Here is a 19514-nt window from a genome sequence, read left to right on the forward strand (position 1 = left end):
TTGTATTTCTGCAGTGTCTGTTGTAACTTCTCCTTTTTCATTTCTAATTTTATTGGTTTGAGTCCTCTGCCTCTTTTTCTTTATGAGTCTGGCTAAAGATTTATCAATTTTTTTCATCTTCTCAAAGAACCAGCTTTTAGTTTTATTGATCTTTGCTATTGTTTTCTTTGTTTCTATTTCATTTATTTCTGCTCTGATCTTTATGATTTCTTTCCTTCTACTAACTTTGGTTTTTGTTTGTTCTTCTTTCTCTATTTCCTTTAGGTGTAAGGTTAGATTGTTTGTTTGAGGTTTTTCTTGTTTCTTAAGGTAGGCTTGTATTGCTATAAACTATCCTCTTAGAACTGCTTTTGCTGCATCCCATAGGTTTTGGATTGTTGTGTTTTCATTGTAATTTGTCTCTAGGTATTTTTTGACTTACTTTGATTTCTTCAGTGATCTCTTGGTTATTTAGTAACGTATTGTTTAACCACCATGTGTTTGTTTTTGTATTTTTTTTTTCCCCTGTAATTGATTTCTAATCTCATAGCATTGTGGTCAGAAAAGATGCTTGATATGATTTCAATTTTCTTAAATGTACTGCAGCTTTATTTGTGACACAATATGTGATCTATCCTGGAGAATGTTCTGTGTGCACTTGAGAAGAAAGTGTAATCTGCTGTTTTTGGATGGAATGTCCCATAAATATCAATTAAATCTATCTGGTCTACTGTGTCATTTAAAGCTTGTGTTTCCTTATTAATTTTCTGTTTGGCTGATCTGTCCATTGGTGTAAGTGAGGTGTTAAAATCCCCCACTATTATTGTGTTACTGTCGATTTCCTCTTTTATAGCTGTTAGAAGTTGCCATATGTATTGAGGTGCTCCTATGTTGGGTCCATATATATTTATAATTGTAATATCTTCTTCTTGGATTGATCCCTGATCATTATTAGTGTCTTTCCTTGTCTCTTGTCACATTCTTTATTTTAAAGTCTATTTTATCTGATATGAGTATTGCTACTCCAGCTTTCTTTTGATTTACATTTGCATGGAATATCTTTTTCCATCCCCTCACTTTCAGTCTGTATGTGTCCCTAGGTCTGAAATGGGTCTCTTGTAGATAGCATATATATGGGTCTTGTTTTTGTATCCCTTCAGCGAGCCTGTGTGTTTTGGTTGGAGCATTTAATCCATTCACGTTTAAGGTAATTATCAATATGTATGTTCCTATTACCATTTTCTGAATTGTTATGGGTTTGTTTTTAGGTTCTTTTCTTCTCTTGTGTTTCCCATTTAGAGAAGTTCCTTTAGCATTTGTTGTAGAGCTGGTTTGATGGTTCTGAGTTCTCTTTGCTTTAGCTTGTTTGTAAAGCTTTTGATTTCTCTGTTGAATCCGAATGAGATCCTTGCCAGGTAGAGTAATCTTGGTTGTAGGTTCTTCCCTTTCATCACTTTAAATATATCATGCCACTCCCTTCTGGCTTGTAGAGTTTCTGCTGGGAAATCAGCTGTTAACCTTATGGGAGTTCCATTGTACATTATTTATCATTTTTCTCTAGTTGCTTTTAATAATTTTTCTTTGTCTTTAGTTTTTGTCACTTTGATTACTATGGGTCTCAGCATGTTTCTCCTTGGGTTTATCCTGCTTGGGACTCTCTGCGCTCCCTGCACTTGGGTGGCTATTTCCTTTCCCATGTTAGGGAAATTTTCGACTATAGTCTCTTCAAATATTTTCTTGGGTCCTTCCTCTGTCTCTTCTCCTTCTGGGACCCCTATAATGTGAATATTTCTGTGTTTAATGTTGTCCCAGAGGTCTCTCAGGCTGTCTTCATTTCTTTCCATTCTTTTTTCTTTATTCTGTTCCACGGCCATGAATTCCATCGTTCTGTTTTCCAGGTAACTTATCTGTTCTTCTGCCTCAGTTATTCTGCTCTTGATTCCTTCTAGTGTATTTTTCATTTCAGTTATTGTATTGTTCATCTCTGGGTTTTTGTTCTTTAATTCTTCTAGGTGTTTGTTCCTTAATTCTTCTAGGTTTTTGTTAAAATTTTTACATTTTCTTGATCTTTGCCTCCATTCTTTTTTTGAGGTCCTGGATCATCTTCACCATCATTATTGTGAATTCTTTTTCTGGAAGGTTGCCTATCTCCACTTCATTTAGTTGTTTTTCTGGGGTTTTATCTTGTTCCTTCATCTGGTACATAGTCCTCTTCCTTTTCATTTTGTCTGTCTTTCTGTGAGTGTGGTTTTCATTCAACAGACTGCAGAATTGTAGTTCTTCTTGCTTCTGCTACCTGCCCTCTATAGTATCAATTCTTTCTTCACTAGAATAACATGTTTTCAGTGACTTTGGACTTCTCTGAGATAACATGAGGTCTGGGCTGGAGAGAAAACTTGATGGTATGAAGTAGCTAATGTAATAATAGGTTTTGATTGCTTCCTATATACTGTGTTTCCCACTTAATCAGCATAATAATCTTGTAAGGAATGAGCTGGAAACCCCATTTTCCAGATAAGAAAATTGATGTTTAGACAGATGTTCAAATAGTTACTTTAGTTTTTAAAAAAATTAATATAAACAAGTAGATCTCTTCTCAGCCACATGACTATCTACTCTCAAGTTTCTTTCCAAATTATCTACTCTCTCCAACGATTACACAGTGCTTTACTCTAAATATTCTATATTTTATCCCATGTTCAAGGTATCAATATTTTGTTTTCTTGTAACCCATGCATATTGGTTTCCTTAAGGTTGCTGTAACAAAATGCCATATACTGGGTGACTTAAGAGAATGGAAATTTATTATCTTACAATTCTGGAGAAGTTCAAAATCTAGGTATCTGTGGGGCCATGCTCCGCTGAGACACTTAGTAGACTCCTTCCTTGCCTGTTTGTTGGTGGCTCTTGGTGGCTGTCAGTCTGTTGCTTGTCTTGCAACTGCAGCCTCTGTCATCACCTGGCATTTTCCCAGTGTGTCTGTGTTTTCACATGGTATTCTCCTTCCTGTGTCTCTCCTCCTCTTATAAGGACACCAGTCATATCAGAGTAAGGCCCTACCCTACTCCAGTGTGACCTCATCTGAACTAATTACATGGGTTACAACTCTAGTTTCAAATAAGGTAATATTCTGAAGACCTGGGGGTTAGAATTTCAACATACCTTCTTTGGGGGACACAATTCAACCCATAACACCATGTGTACTATATTTGGAAAAACAGAATTATTTTTATGAATTGTGGTTTTTTGGCATTACGTTCTCAACTTTGTATCAAAGGACTAATGATTGTATGAAAACAATTATTGTACTTTTTATAAATAAGCTGTTTTCTAAGTTTGTCCCAAGAAAAACTAGTCTTTCAAGATGCTCTAAGAAAAGTGGAGTGCATGATCAAATAATGGTGAGATTAACTGAATGTCAGTCTACATTTTATGTATCCTTCTTGGAGACCTAGTGCCCCTTAAGATATTAAAGTCATTCAAAAGTCCTGTGTGAAATATATTGAACCTAACCTTAAGTTCCCCAAATGTGTTAGATGTCAGAAACTTAATTATGTTAACACAGTACTTTGTACAACTGTTTTGGAAAATGACAAATCAGGGAATCACAACATATATACTATTGTCCCTTTTCATTAAGAATATGGAAAGATTAATTTACGTTTGTATGCTTCAGTTTTCTCAACTGTAAAATAAGAATAATAATTACATTTATAGCATAAAAATGATTGAGACTATTAAGTAAGATAAAACAGGCAAAGAGTATGACCCATATTCGACCATAAAAAGTATTCAATGCATGTTTATCATTAATGTGATTTAGTCCCATATTTAGTCAATATTTGTCACTAGGCATTAATCCAGAGTGATGTTGAGATCCATCAAACAAGAGGACCATACTTATTAGCTTGAACACAGTTTCTATATAATTCAGAATAAAGAGAACATACTTTTTATTCTCAGAGTATTTAAGTATTTTAGCTTTTTACAGCAATATCTCAAGAAAAAAGATTATATTAGAATCTATGTAATATGTATAATAATGGAGGAAATTATGCAATATATTTTAGGGAGAGTTTTTTGGAGGATGAGTAAAATTAAGAAGGTTCTTCATTCAGAATACTAGTCATTGTACTGTTAAAAAGTTAAGTGAAGCCCCTGGAGCAATTGAAAAATACAAGGCTGAGAGAACTTGTAATAAAAGCCTCATCATGCTGTGCTTTGGATTTTTGTGTTTTTTCTCCTTTTGTCCTTTATATCAGGTATTTAGTTGCCAATTTCTTTTTTTCTGTTTCCTAGGTGCTCTATTCTATCACTTATTTCAACCCTTGCTCTTTTAAAATACACCATAAACTGCAAAGCTGATAATGAGAGTCATTCAGTTCTTTCCAAAATAGTAAAGATGGCTGAAAGCTTTTTTTTTCTTCTGCAGATTTTTGAGTATATTTTTCTACATGGTTGAAATTGCTGGCTTCATAATCTCTACCATGTTGGTAAAATGTTACTGTATTATGTCCCTTAAAATGATTATTTTTGTGTAAGCTAAAGATAAGCACCCAGCTACCACTTCACTATTATTTCTTAGTTTCTGAATGTCCCTCTTACCCCATCAGTTCCTTATAATCTCTCCGAGTGGGTGGTCACTACCACCATGCCTCTTACAGCTAGACCACTTGAGTCACCAGCTTGTCCTCCTGCCCCTTAGAGGATGTGGACTGCTCTGCCAGCACAACTTTATATTGTATGACAGTTCTGCCTTGGGAGAGCTGCAGACTATGCTTGGGGTCTCCCTTGGATATTTAAAAATGTCACTTTCTTCTTTGTCAATCATTTCACTCAGAAGAATCATAATTCTAAAAGGATGGTTAGAAACCTTCCATTCAGGTCTTTCTAAATTCAAAAATCTTCATACTCATTTCTTAACCATTAAATATATTAAATTTTGTCTGGCTGTTTGTGGATATGTCATTTGAGGAAATTATTATTTATTTATTTTTTTGTTAATAAAGAATTCTAGTTAAATGAAGGATATACACCAGATATATATTAGAACAAGAATGTATGGCAGTAATAAGAGTTTGCTACAGATATTTCTTTTTTGTTTAATAAATGTTTAGGCATCATTTGGTGAGTCAAGGTCATAATTTTAACAACACTTTACTATTGTATTTAGAAATATGGATTAGTATTTAATAATCTACCAAGTAAAATAATCTGTCCTTGCTAGTACTTTACATACACTCTTTCATTTAATCTTTCATTGGCCATAGGAATTTGGCTTTATTATCTCATGTATTGCATATAATGAAGCCAAGGTTCAAGGATTTAACTTGTTCTTCCCAGGGGATAGATGACAGGGCTGGGATTTCATCTCACAGTCACCTGAAGCCTCAGAGTAAATGTTTCCTACTCTACCATACTGCTTCTAATGACACAGGGTAAAGAAAAATCAGAGAAGAGGTGAGACCAGATTAACTCTTGAAGTATGAGAATTTGGTAGGCAGTGTGAGAAAGTAGGTAACAGACTAGAAAGCTTAAAATTGTTAGAGTAGGTGGTAAATAATTATTGAAGGATTTGATCCAGGGTGATGGAATGTCATGGTGAAAATAGTGAATTAAAAAATAATTAATGTGATGTCTATGTCAGGGTAAGTAGAAAGAGGTAGTGTTTGAACATTAAAATGAATTAGGAGTTTATTGTAGTAATTGAGATGAGAATGATGAAAACCTTGCCTAAGTTAATAAAAGAGGAGATTTTGGAAGGCAGTGTCTTTAGAACTTATTTGGGGATGAAAGAGATGAAAGAGAAAATGAAGATGCTAAAATTTGTATTTTAAATAATTGAAAGAATTTTGATAATATTGATTGAAGTAAGGAAACAATGTAAAGCAGTACTTTGCTGAGGAAGAAAAAGTAATGTATTTAGAGAATTGTGGGTTGATGGTTGGACAATACAGTGGAATCTCTAGTGGACTATTAGATGGAACTGAACTCAAGTGTTGGCTGAGGATTAAGAAGACAAATTTGATAGTCTTCTATATGCATTTAACATCCAAGATTTGTGTTCTCATATTTATTTAGTTGTTATGCTTAATTCAAACATTTAAATACCCAACTTGAGCTCTTAAAATTAACCTGAGAACAGAAACATTTGTAAATACAATATGTAAATTTGAGGATAAAAATAATGCATGTGACAAGAAGCACAGATGGGATGCACTTGAATCACTTGAATTTTTTTCAAAAATTTTACTTCAACTTTTTTTCTTTTTGGTCAAATCTGTCATTCCCATAGATATTTATTCTCCTAAATCCTTTTCTTACATCTGATATTTTATAGATCATGTTTGAGTTAAGGAAAGAGAAGAGCCATATCTTTCAGTGCATAAAATTATGCTTTGAAGTTAACTATCCAGACTATATTTTGCTCTTGAAAGATAGGCAATATATCCTTTGCATGCTATGCTGACTACCAAATATTTGTCCATTTTCTATCTTAACCTCAGAACTGATATCCACTGTATTTTCACCTACTCATCCTTGGATGCTATCCCAGTGTGGGGAGAGGAAGAGGGTATCCAGAATATAATGAAGAAAGAAGAAATGTCTCAATCTAGAGGAGACATATTATATTTTTCTATTGACTATAACTTTACAAAGAAGTGCAAAATATAAGTTGACCTCAAAGAAAGCAGGGCTGTCAAAATATCATGCTAATCTTCTAGCATAGCCACCCATTTCTTCTACTCTTGTTTAGTTCCCTCTAAAACTTGTTAGAAGAATGTCTCAGAGTATAAAGATATGCTTTGGAATGAGAAGAACTTTACTATTGGTTGTTCTCTGGAGGAAACTGGGCAAGCTCTTCAAAATAGTCACAACTAGGTGCAGCGGCCAAGTCAGGAGTGGCTGCAGAGAAAGAGTTTGGTGTGATGTCTCACACCATTTTGCTGGTAACAGCCTACCAAGAGGCCAGAAGGCAGAACTTATGCTAACTATGAATCTGTGAATGAATGCATGGAAGGTGTTTGTAAAATGTATGAAGAACATCTGAAGAGAATGAATCCCAACAGCCCCTCTATCACATATGATATCAGTCAGTTGTTTGATTATATTGATGACCTGGCAGACCTCAGCTGCCTTGTTTACTGAGCTGTTACCCAGACATACCAGCCTTATAACAAAGACTGGATTAAAGAGAAGATCCAGGTGCTCCTTTGTCGACAGGCCCAACAGGCCAGGAAAGAGTTGAGTTTGGAAGCATTAGGGGGACAGGGGTGGGCTTGGAACACAGCTGTGTACAGTGTGCTGCAGTGGAAGTTTTGTATTGTAGTAATCCTGTTTCCATTTTGGTGCACTCTAGCCAGGGTTGAATGCATTAGATGAAATGTGAGGATCTTGTTCAATCTGAAACCCCCTTTCCCCCCTGCCCCCTCCTTTTTTTTTACTTAAACATTTTTATGATGATTTAGATGGATGTTGGTTTTTGTCAGTTAATGTTGGTTCCAATCCTTCAAGCTGTTCCTATCTGCTTTATAACATTCACTGTACTAACCCTTCTTCACATTGGGGTGGGGGGTGGTGATGCGGTTTAGTTATGTCCTCAAGACAAAGTCTTAGTGAAAAACAAATAAATGTTCTTTAGCTAAAAAAAATACTCATAACTAGAGGGATGATTGGTTAATTCATCCCCAAGTTAACATTGACCACCATTAAGAAACTTTTTGGTTTTTAGCTTGGGTTAAGAGAAGAATGGATAATACTTTTTTCTTGCTATGTGGGGCTATTTGAGTAGAGTTCCAGAGGACAAAACAAGAAAATTAGAAGAGTGACACGAATTATGACCATGCCCTATTCTACTCTTGCTTGATTTTAATGACCTGGCTAATCAGATCTTTTACCCTTAATAGGAGCACATTTTACAATTATTTTTTGATGCCAAGAGGAAGTAGAGTCTTGGAATATTTGCATTAATAGACTATTGTTTATATTCATTACTGTGTTGAGCTAAGGTCTGTGCTTAAAAGAGAAAATAAGCATTTGCGGTTGACAGGCTTAAATTCAGAGATACTAAAATGAAAAATCAGATAGCAGCATGACTAAAATCTAAGAAGTTAAAAATGTAACTCCCTGAATTAGCCTTTATTTTGTTGTTGTTCTCTGGTTAAATCTTTCTCACTGTATATTCAAGTGCCAGGTGTAGTTTACCTTTGTGAATTCAATTTTTGATCTAGAAAATAGATTTTCATTAAAAAATTAAGGATTTTTTTTTAAAATTTGAGAGCTTGATATAACTAAGGGAATCTTTGTTGGATTACCTTATGCTTCATCATATATTTCAGTTTGTGGAAATTCATGGTCCTTTGTATAAAATTATTTTGGGAGAGCTATGCTGCTCCTGGCAGTGTAAAAACAGATTCATTTATTCAATACCATAATAATGTTGCAGCTTCTGGAGGGAGCAGTGTAGGTATTTTGAGGCTTAGAGAGAATATTAAGGAAATGGCAATAAGAGGGGATGCCTAAATAGAGTAGTAACTGCTGCCATTAGTTAAGATTTAGTGTGTACTGTGTCCTGTGTTAAATGTTTTACATGTATTAACTCATTTACTCCTTAACATAACTGCAACATAAGCAATATTTCCTTCTCATTTGATAGATGAGGAGATCAAGGCTCAGAGCGGTAAAGTAACTTGCACAAACGTGGCTTATACCCACAGGATTCTGACTTGAAAGCCCAACTACCTAACCTTTAGCCTATACTGCCCCACTTTCTTTGGCAGTGAGTCAGTGACAGCTGTAAGAAGATGCACACAAGAGGAACACACTGAAAACAAGGATGAAAATTTCAGTCATTCCAGAGAGTTCTAAAGGATTCTTGCTTCTGATATGGTGATTAGAGGAAAAGTACTGAAAGTGTGAATTGTAAAGTCTTGTTTGAAAGCACTCAGTACCGTAAGTCTGCAGCATTTATTTATCATACCAAACTGCATCTTAAGAAATTCATGATCAAAACAAAATCATGAAATTTATCCACATTGAACTGAAACAAAATAGCCGTAGAGTGAATTCCCATGAGATTGATTGAGCTTGCAGAATTGAAGGTGCCAAAAGAGCTGCTTTTTAAATCTTTTTTTTGAAGTATAGTTGATATACAATATTATTTTAGTTTCAGGTGTACAGCATAGAGATTCGGTATTTTTATATATTGTATTCCATATAAAGTCATTACAGAACAATGGCTATAATTCCCTGGGCTGTACAAGGATAAAAATATATCCTTGTTTTTTATCTATTTTATGCATAGTAGTTTCTATCTCCTGATCCCCTACTCCTATTTTGCCCCTTCTTCTTCCCTCTCCCCTCTGGTAAGTATTAGTTTTTTATCTATATCTGTGAGTCTGTTTCTGTTTTGCTGTGTACATTCATATGCTTTATTTTTCAGATTCCACATATAAGTGATATCATGCGGTATTTGTCTTTCTCTGACTTATTTCACTAAGCATAATATTCTCAAGGTCCATCCACATTGCTGCAAATGGCAGAATTTCATTCTTTTTTATGGCTAATAGTCCACTGTATATATATACCACATCTTTTTTATCCATTTGTCTGATGGGTTGCTCCCATGTCTTGGCTATTGTACATAGTGCTGCTATGGACATTGGGGTACATGTATATTTTTGAATTAGTGTTTTTGTTCTTTCTGGATGTATACCCAGCAGTGGAATTGCTGGATCATATGGTAGTTCTATTTTTAATTTTTTGAGGGACCTCCATACTGTTTTCCACAGTGGCTGCACTAAGTTACAATCCCACCAACAGTGCATTAGGGTTCTCTTTTCTCTACATATTCACCAACACTTGTTATTTGTGGACTTTTTGGTGATAGCCACTTTGACAGGTGTGAGGTGATATCTTATTGTGGTTTTGATTTGCATTTCTCTAATAATTAGCAATGTGAGCATTTTCTCATGTGCCTGTTAGCCATATGTTTGTCTTCTTTGGAAAAATGTCTTTTTAGGTCTCTGTCAAATTTTTAATAAGTTTATTTGTTTTTTGAGTTGTATGAGCTGTTTATATATTTTGGATAGAAAATATTATACTATTATATATTTGGATAGTAAATAAATGTCTATTTAGATCTCTGTCAAATTTTTAATAAGTTTGTTTTTTGAGTTGTATGAGCTGTTTATATATTTTGGATAGAAAATATTATACTATTATATATTTGGATAGTAAATAGATCACTTGCAATATTTTCCATAGGTTGTCCTTTCATTTTGTCGATGGTTTCCTTTGCTGTGCAAAAGCTTTTAAGCTTAATTAGGTCCCATTTGTTTATTTTTATTTATTTTATTTATTTTTACTTTTATTTCTTTTGTCCTAGGAGACAGATCCAAAAAAAATTCCTATGATTTATATCAGAGTGTTCTGTGCATGTTCTCTTCTAAGAGTTTTATGGTTTCAGGTGTTACATTTAGGTCTTTAAGCAATTTTGAGTTTACTTTTGTACATGGTGTGAGGAAATGTTCTAATTTCATTCTTTTGCATTCTCTGTCTTTTATCCATTGTATATTCTTGCCTCCTTTGTCATAGATTAATTGACCATCAGTGTGTGGGTTTATTTCTGGGCCTTCTAGCCTGTTCCTTTCATCTATGTGTATGTTTTTGTGCCAGTACCATTGTTTTATTACTGTAGCTTTGTAGTAGAGTCTCAGTCAGGGAGCTTGGTACCTCCAACTTTGTTTTTCCTCAAGATTGCTTTGGCAATTTGGGTTTTTTTATGGTTCCATATAAATTTTAGGATTGTTCTTGTTCTGTGGAAAATGTCATGGGTGTTTTGATAGGGATTGCATTAAATATATAGACTGCTTTGGGTAGTAGGAACATTTTAACATTAATTATTCCAATCCAAGGACATGGGATATCTTCCCTTTCTTTTTACCATCTTCAATACCTTTCATCAGTGTTTTACAGCTTTCAGAGAATAGGTCTTTCACCTCCTTGGTTAAGTTTATTCCCAAGTAATTTTTTGGATACAATTTTAAATAAGATTTTTTTTTTTACTTTTGCTTTCTTATATTTCATTATTAGTGTATAGATATGCAACAGATTTCTATATATGAATGTATCTTGCTGCCCTGTTGAACATTTAATAGTTCTAATAGTACTGTATGGAAACGTTAAGGTTCTCTATATAGGGTATCATGTCATCTACAAATAGTGACTTTTAATTTTTCCCTTCCAAATTCGATACATTATTTTCTTTTTCTTGTCTGATTACTGTGGCTAGGACTTCCAATACTATTATATATTAAAAAGAAGTGGAGGGCTTCCCTGGTGGCGCAGTGGTTGCGCGTCCGCCTGCCGATGCAGGGGAACCGGGTTCGCGCCCCGGTCTGGGAGGATCCCACATCCCACATGCCACGGAGCGGCTGGGCCCGTGAGCCATGGCCGCTGGGCCTGCGCGTCCGGAGCCTGTGCTCCGCAACGGGAGAGGCCACAACAGTGTGAGGCCCGCGTACCACAAAAAAAAAAAAAAAAGAAGTGGAGAGAGGAGCGGGCATCCTTGTCTTGTTCCTGATTTTAGAGGAAAGGCTTTCAGCTGTCACCATTGAGTATGATGTTAGCTGTGGTTATGTCATAAATGGCTTGATTATTTTACAGTGTGTTCCTTTCATGCCAACTTTGATGAGAGTGTTTATCATAAATGGATATTGAATTTTGTCCATTGCTTTTCCTGCATCTATTTGTATGATCATGTGATTTTTATCTTTTTTGTTGTTGTTTATGTGGTGTATCACACTGATTGATTTGCAAATATTCAACCATCCTTGTGTCCCTGGAATAAATCCCACTTGATCATGGTGTATTATCCTTCTCATATACTGTTGAGTTCAGTTTGCTAATATTTTGTTGAGAATTTTTACAACTATATTTATAAAGATATTGGCCTGAAATTTTCTTTTTTTGTGGTGTCTTTGTCTGGTTTTGGTATCAGGGTAATGGTGGCCTTGTAAAATGAATTTGTGAGTGTTCTGTCCACTTCAATTTTTTGGAAATATTTTGAGAAGGATAGGTATTTTTTCTTCTTTATATTTTTGGTAGAATTTCTATGTGAAACTGGCTGGTCCTGCACTTTTGTTTGCTGGAAGTTTTTTTTATTATAAATTCAATTTTACTTCTAGTGATCAGTTTGTTCAAATTGTTTGTTTTTTCCTGATTCAGTCTAGGCATGTTGTATGTTTCTATAAATTTGTCCATTTCTTCTAGATTGTCCAATTTGTTCACATATAACTGTCTCTAGTATTCTTTCTTATTAATTTTTGTATCTCTCTTGCATCAGTTGTTGTTTCTCTTTTCTCATTTATTTTGTTTAGTAGGTCCTCTATCTTTTCTTCATTATAAACCTAGCTAAAGGTTTTGTATATCTTTTCAAAAAACCAGCTCTTGGTTTCACTGAATTTTTTTTTTTTTTTCTGGTCTGTATTATTTCCTCTTTGATGTCTATTTTTCCTGTGTTTCTGCTGACTTTGGGCTTTGTTTGTTCTGTTTCTAGTTCTTTTAGCTGGTAGCTTAGGTTTGTTTTTGTTTTTTTTTTTTGAGATTTCTATTATTTCTTGAAGAAGGTCTATGTCACTTTAAATTTCCTTCTTAGAACTGCTTTTGCTGCATCCCATAGATTTTGGTGTGTTATGTTGCCATTTTCATTTGTCTCAAGGTATTTTCTGATTTCCTCTTTGACTTCTTTATTGACCCATTGGTTTTTAAGTAGCATGTTTAGTCTCTATGTGTTTGTGCTTCTCCCACTTTTCTTTCTGTAATTGATTCGTAGTTTCATACCTTTGTGGTTGAAAGAAATGCTTGTCATGATTTCTGTCCTCTTAAATTTGTTGAGACTTCTTTTGTGCCCTAGCATGTGATCTGTCCTGGAGAATGTTCCATGTGCACCTGAAAATAATGTGGATTCAGCTGTTTTTGGATGGAATGTCCTCTAGATCTCTTTTAAGTCCTACTGGTCTATTGTGTCATTTAAGATACTGTTGCCTTATTGATTTTGTGTCTGGATGATCTGTCCATTGATGTCAGTGATGCATTAAAGCCCCATACTATTATTATGTTATTGTCAGTTTCTCCCTTTATGTCTGTTAATATTTGCTTTCTATATTTAGGTGCTCCTGTATTGGGTGCATATATGTTAATGAGTATAATGTCCTCTTCTTGTACTGTTTCCTTTATCATTATGTAATGCCCTTCTTTGTCTTTGTTATAACCTTTGTTTTAAAGTCTTTTTTTTTTTTTGGTCTGATATGAGTATTGCTATCCCCACTTTCTTGTTGTTCCCATTTGCATGAAATATCTTTTTCCATCCTCTCACTTTCAATCTGTGTATATCTTTAGCTCTGAAGTGAGTCTCTTGTAGGCAGCAAATAGATGGGTCTTATTTTTTTAACCAATCAGCCATTCTGTGTCATTTGATCAGAGCATTTAGCTTATTAGCGTTTAAAGTAATTATTGATAGGTAGGTACTTATTTCCATTTTATTAATTGTTTTCCAGTTGTTTTTGTAGTTATTCTCTGTTCATTTCTTCTTTTTATTTTTATATTTCTTTCTTTATGTTTTGATGATTTTCTTTAGTAGTATGCTTGTATTCCTTTCTTTTTAGTTTTTGTGTATCTATTGTAGATTTTTTATTTGTCATTACCATGGATTTCATATATGTTGACCTATAACTATATCTTCTTGTTTTAAACTGGTAGTCATTTAAGTTCAAATACAGTCTAAAAGCTCTATATTTATTGCTCTCCTCCCCCACCTTTTGTGTTTTTGACATCCTATTTTACATATACAAGTTTATCCCTTAAGTGTTTATTGTGATTATAGTTGCTTTTACAATTTTTGTCTTTTAATCTTTGTTCTAGCTTATTTAAGTGTTTGATCCTTAGCCCTTACAATATATTTGCATTTTCTAGTGGGATTTTACCTTTCTTGTAGAGGCTTACTTCTTTTCCACTTAGAGAATACCTTTTAACATTTCTTTTAGGGGTGGTTTAGTATTGATGAACTGTTTTGGTTTTTGCTTGTTTGAGAAGTTCTTTACCTCTCCTTTGAATCTAAGTGATACTCTTGTTGGGTAGAATACCTTAGGTTGCATATTTTTCCCTTTCAGCCTTTTGAATATATCTTTCCACCTCTTCTGGCCTGCAAAGTTTCTGTTGGGTAAAATACCTTAGGGTGCATATTTCTCCCTTTCAGCCCTTTGAATATATCTTTCCATCCCTTCTGGCCTGCAAAGTTTCTGCACAAAAATCAGCTGATAGCTTTATGGAGGTTGTCTCATACATGACTCTTTGTTTTTCTTTTGCTGCCTTTAGAATTCTCTCTTTGTCTTTAACTTTTGCTATTTCAATTATGATATGTCTTGGTGTGGGTCTGTTTGGGTTCATCTTGTTTGGGACACTCTGTGCTTCCTGTACGTGGATATCTGTTTCCTTCTTTAGGTTTTGGAAGTTTTCAGCCATAATTTTATCAAATACAATTTCAAGCCCCTTATCCCTCTCCTCTCCTTCTGGAACTCCTATCATGCAGATGTTGGTAGCTTGATGTTATCCCTGAAATCTCTTAAGTTGTTTTCATTTAAAAGAAAAATTTTTCTTTTTGCTCTTCTGATTGAGTGATTTTCATTATTCTTTCTTCCAGATCACTTGTGTGTTCTTTGGTATCACTTGGTCTGCTATTCATTCCTTCTAGTGTGTTTTTTATGTGAGTTATTGAATCATCATTTCTGATTGGGTTTCTTTTGTATTTTCTTGTCCCTTGTTAAAATTCTCACTCACTGTGTTCATCTATTCTTTTTCCAATTCAGTTAACATTCTTATTTACTAATGTTTTGAATTTTTTATCTGGTAAATTGTTTATCTCTGCTTCATTATTTTTTCAGGGATTTTCCCTTGCTCTTTCAGTTGAGACCAGTTCTTCTGCTTTCTCAGTTTGCTTAATGTCTCTATCTCTATGAATTTCAGTGAAACAATTACCTATTGCAGTGCTGAAGTGATGTCCTTATGTGCAAGCATTCCTGCATGGACCATGTGTGCTCAGTGCTTTTGGTTGGAGAGCCCAATTTGGCATGGAAGCAAGTCACTTCTTTCCTCAGGGTATGCTAGCAGTTATCACCTTAGTAGAAAGTGGACTGGAGATGGAGGGGCTAGGGCTGGAGCCAGGTGTGAGGCAGGGCTTCCCCTCTGCTCATTGGTCATCACTGCACTTTTGGGGGTGGGGTCAGATCCCAAGTTGCTGGGGCAGAGGTCATGAGGATTGGGTCTGAGCTGACTCTGTTCCTTTTAAATGTGTGCTTTCCCCTCCCCTCCACCATGACTCTAGCCCCAGAGGGGAGCAGTGCTTAAGCAAGAAGGGTACATGCAGACTAAAAGAGCTGCTTTTATTTTGGGGAGGGTACGCGGGCCTCTCACTGTTGTGGCCTCTCCCATTGCAGAGCACAGGCTCTGGACGTGCAGGCTCAGCGGCCATGACTCACGGGCCTAGCCGTTCCGTGGCATGTGGGATCTTCCCAGACCGGGGCATGAACCCATGTCCCCTGCATCGGCAGGCGGACTCTCAACCACTGCGCCACCAGGGAAGCCCAAGATCTGCTTTTTGTTTTTTTTTGGCTCTTCTCTCCAGTCTGAGCATAGTAACAGCATTCTAGAGAAGATGGAAACTAGGAGACAGGAATATCATGCTTTTTGCCTGACATCACTGTCTCACTGAAGCAGTGGGAAAGTAGGTGAAATTCTATACTTCAAACACTAAACATTTGCTAATGGGAGGCAATACAGGACATTATTTTACAGAGGAATTTTGAAGGAATTTTACAGAGATTTATTATCAGAAATTAAATATGACTGAGCCTGCCTTCTCCTAGTAATAAAATAATGCAGACTTATTTGAAGAGAGAAAGGCAATTGAAATGTCAGGTCCACAATTCTAAAATGTACTGTGAACAGTAGAGTTGGTATCAATAGTAAATTATCTAGTCTCTAACTAGTGTGAGGTATCCTTTTATCACAGAAAATAATGCAAAATTAAAGAATGATAGTGGGAAATTCAAGGTTGTTTCAGAAGCCAGCTGAAAATGTGATGAGTTGGCTTATCTAAAAAGACTATATTTATTTTCAATACCATCTAGAGTAGATGCTCAGTAACAGATTTATCTCCATTACAGTTGGAGAGAGGTAAAGATACTCCTAGTTATGTTTGGGCCTTTTTCTTCTGTTGTGTGATTAATGCTATCCAAACTTAATGAGACCCTTACTATGACTTGATTGCTTTTTTTCATCTTTTGAGGATGCCTTTGACATTTAACAGAGTATGTTCTCCCAATTTTACTTTTTCCTCAAGTCCCCAAGCCATAAACTCACTGTTGCTTTATTTGATGCCCTTTATCCTGCTGAGGGGCAATCACTTATGGATTGTACTAGCTTTTTCTAATCCAATAAAAATGGCCATTGATCTTTTCTTTCCTTGACCGTTTGCCCAGGGCAACTCTTTCACCTCTGATTCAGATCCCATCCCCTTCTGCCTTCTCTCTGATCTTGCTCACATCCTTAGTTTCTCCCTGTTCCACTGGCTCTTTGCCTCTACTTGCATTGAAACCAGAATTTCCACATTCCAACAATTCTTTTTTCACCATTATTACTTCCATATGAGTGGTCTGTCTTCATTGACTTTTCTCTTATTCCCTTAACTTACAAAATTGAGTTTCCTGAATTCTCTCACTAATCAATTATTTTTCACTCTCCCACAATCTGGCTTCTGCCTTTTCAATATTTTATTGATACTGTTCTCATCTAATGGACAAATGGAATAACCTCCATGTTGTGCCTGTAATGTTTGGCAGTATTGATCAGTTCCCCCAACCCTCCCCAGAACTCTCTCCGTCTTTGGCTTCTGTGACATAGTCCTGTCCCAAACTTGCTCATTCCTTTTCCTTCTCCTCTGTACCACATGTATGAAGTCATTGTTGAAGGTTTTATTATCAAATCTCTTCTCTAATTTGTTTGTTGATTTAAAATTAAATCCAATCTCCTAACCATAGACCCCAGGAATCTGCCTATTCTGGTCCTGGCTTACTTTCTGACCTCAACTCATACTTCTCTTCTTTGGCGTCAATATACTGCAGTCACTCTGGCCTTTCTTCAGTTCCAAGAACCACACATGCTGTTTCCTCCATTTGTGCTTAGTATTTACTATACCTTGATCTTCACATGTGTGTAATTTTAAATGACTACCTTATAAAGAATAGGTCTGCTTTCTTGCTGCCCAGTGAAATCAGCTATAAAAAGAAATAAGCTTGTACTAGGTGTCCTTTAGAGGTTGTTTTGGATCTTTAATTTGGTGATAGACATAAATGACCTAAGATGATAGAGTTGAAAGGCTGCTATAATGGCCATAGAACAAAATACATTCAAATATTCCCTTCATCAACTTTGTGCCCTTGACAGCTAGAATATAGTTGATGCACAGTGGATGCTTAATGAATAAATCAGTTATCATTGTGTGACTTAGGATAAGTCACCTCTCTTTGTACTTCATCTTTCATGTTTGTTCTTCAGTTTTGCTCTTTTATTTCTGGTGAGAAGTGACATAGAGAATCTAATCCTTTCAGGAGCAAAAGTAACAAGTGTTAAAGAGGACACATTAACTCAGACAACTGGGCACCATTTTCTTGCATGTCTGATTTAAGGGACTGCAATAATTGACTTTTTAAACTTACTTCCAAGGAATAACTTTTAGGCAATAAGGAAAACAGATAAAAGGCTCTAAAGACATATAGCTATGTATATTCTAGTTATTTACCTGACATATGTTATTTTAAATATTTTCTTATGACTATCTTATAAAATAAAGTAAAATACATTTCTGAGTTTCATTGTTTGAACCCAAGAATAAATATTTCAATTTTCTATCAGTGATTTTCCTACAGGAACAGGCTGTAAAATGAGTTCATCGCATTAAAAAAATACATCTAAGCAAAAGGAAATTTAATTTCTGTTTTAAATATAGATTTAACTGTAATTTATTATGCTACAACTGCTTTATAACCACAAATAAATTAATTCTATATGTTAGATACCATGATTGCAAAGAATTGTGCTTGAAAAAACAGTTCAAAATTCTTATAACATTTCCTCACATAGTAAAAACATTTGCCAGTGTATTTTAGTTTTAATAAATTAGCAACAATAAATCCGAACTTCTTTTTTTCTAAAGAATGATTTCATTCTTTTTGTAAGAAAAAGATTCAAGCTCATTATTAAAAAAATAGATAAGCAATACAGAAACATTTAAGAATAATAATAAAATAGTTATTCAAATGTAACCTCCCAGAAAATATTATTACCAATATTATGCAGATGACACTCTAGTTATCTCTTTATATAAGACTTGAATTAACTTATTTTGAGCCATAATATAAACTCCTATTTATCAACTGAATGTTGTGTTCTGTGTATATATATTATATTTATAGGCATATGTGTGAGTGCATACACACATACACACACACACACACACACACACAAACTTTCTATGTACATATATATCAATGTGCATAAGTATATGTATGTGTATTTTAAATGTATAAAAAAAATTAGAGAAATGGGCTTAATATGTGCATATGTGCTACTTATGGTCAAGATACTTACAAATTAATAAAAATAGTTTCACTAATTGGCATGTGATCTATAAAAGGGACTATTGATTTTTAACATTTTTGTGGTTCCCATTTTTATGTAAACTGATTCATTTAGATTTGTTATGCTATATTTATTTTATTTCCAATTAATAGCAGTTCACAATCTGACTAACAGAACTTAAAAAACTCTGGCTTAAACAAATTAAGGGGTTCTTTTTCATTTGTGAGAAAGAGTCTCGATGGAGGCAGTCTAGAATGTTATGGAGGCCCTATTGTGTCCTCAGAATTCAGACCCCTCTGAGATTTCTCAAACTCTCTTCTTAGAGTATGATACTGTTCAAGATTGCAAATTGGCTGCTGGAGTTCAGCCACCAGGTTTGCATTTCAATCTGTAAGTAAAAGGAGGGCGAAGGGCAAAATGGGACACATCAGCTGAATCAGTTGTTTTCTTTTGAGGAACTTTCTTAAAACTCCTTCCACCAATTTACATTGCATGGGTTTGAAATGTGCCGGTCATTCCTGGATGCTAAGGAAGGTGATTCTCTTAGTAAAGAAGAAGTGGAGAAAAGATAGTGAGTATGCTAGTAGTGGACTCTGCCACAGATATTTCCCTAATAGTTTCTGGCAAAGATCAACTTGATTTTTTTCTTAGGTGGTGATCAAATTATTCTTTTCATTGGCTTTATATATTTCTTCAGAAGTTTCATGTTATGAGCAGATCGATTAAAAAAAAGTTGATGAGGTTGTTTTAGCTTTTTGTGAGCTGATTTTGAGGATAAACAAAATTGCAAGTATCTTTTAATCTGAAGCATTTAAAAAACCTCCCTTGTAGTTCTTGAG

General features: G+C 34.9%; 1 protein-coding gene and 1 pseudogene across 1 annotated transcript in view; both read left to right on the forward strand.

Moving 5' to 3' along the window:
* Positions 1-19514, forward strand: part of KCTD8 (potassium channel tetramerization domain containing 8) — a 261807-nt gene that overhangs the window by 42803 nt on the left and 199490 nt on the right. The gene's annotated exons all lie outside the window — the stretch shown is intronic.
* LOC102974193 (enhancer of rudimentary homolog) lies at positions 6909-7362 on the forward strand (annotated as a pseudogene).

Source organism: Physeter macrocephalus, chromosome 7 (assembly GCF_002837175.3).
Source record: "Physeter macrocephalus isolate SW-GA chromosome 7, ASM283717v5, whole genome shotgun sequence".
NCBI classification, from domain to species: Eukaryota; Metazoa; Chordata; class Mammalia; order Artiodactyla; family Physeteridae; genus Physeter; species Physeter macrocephalus.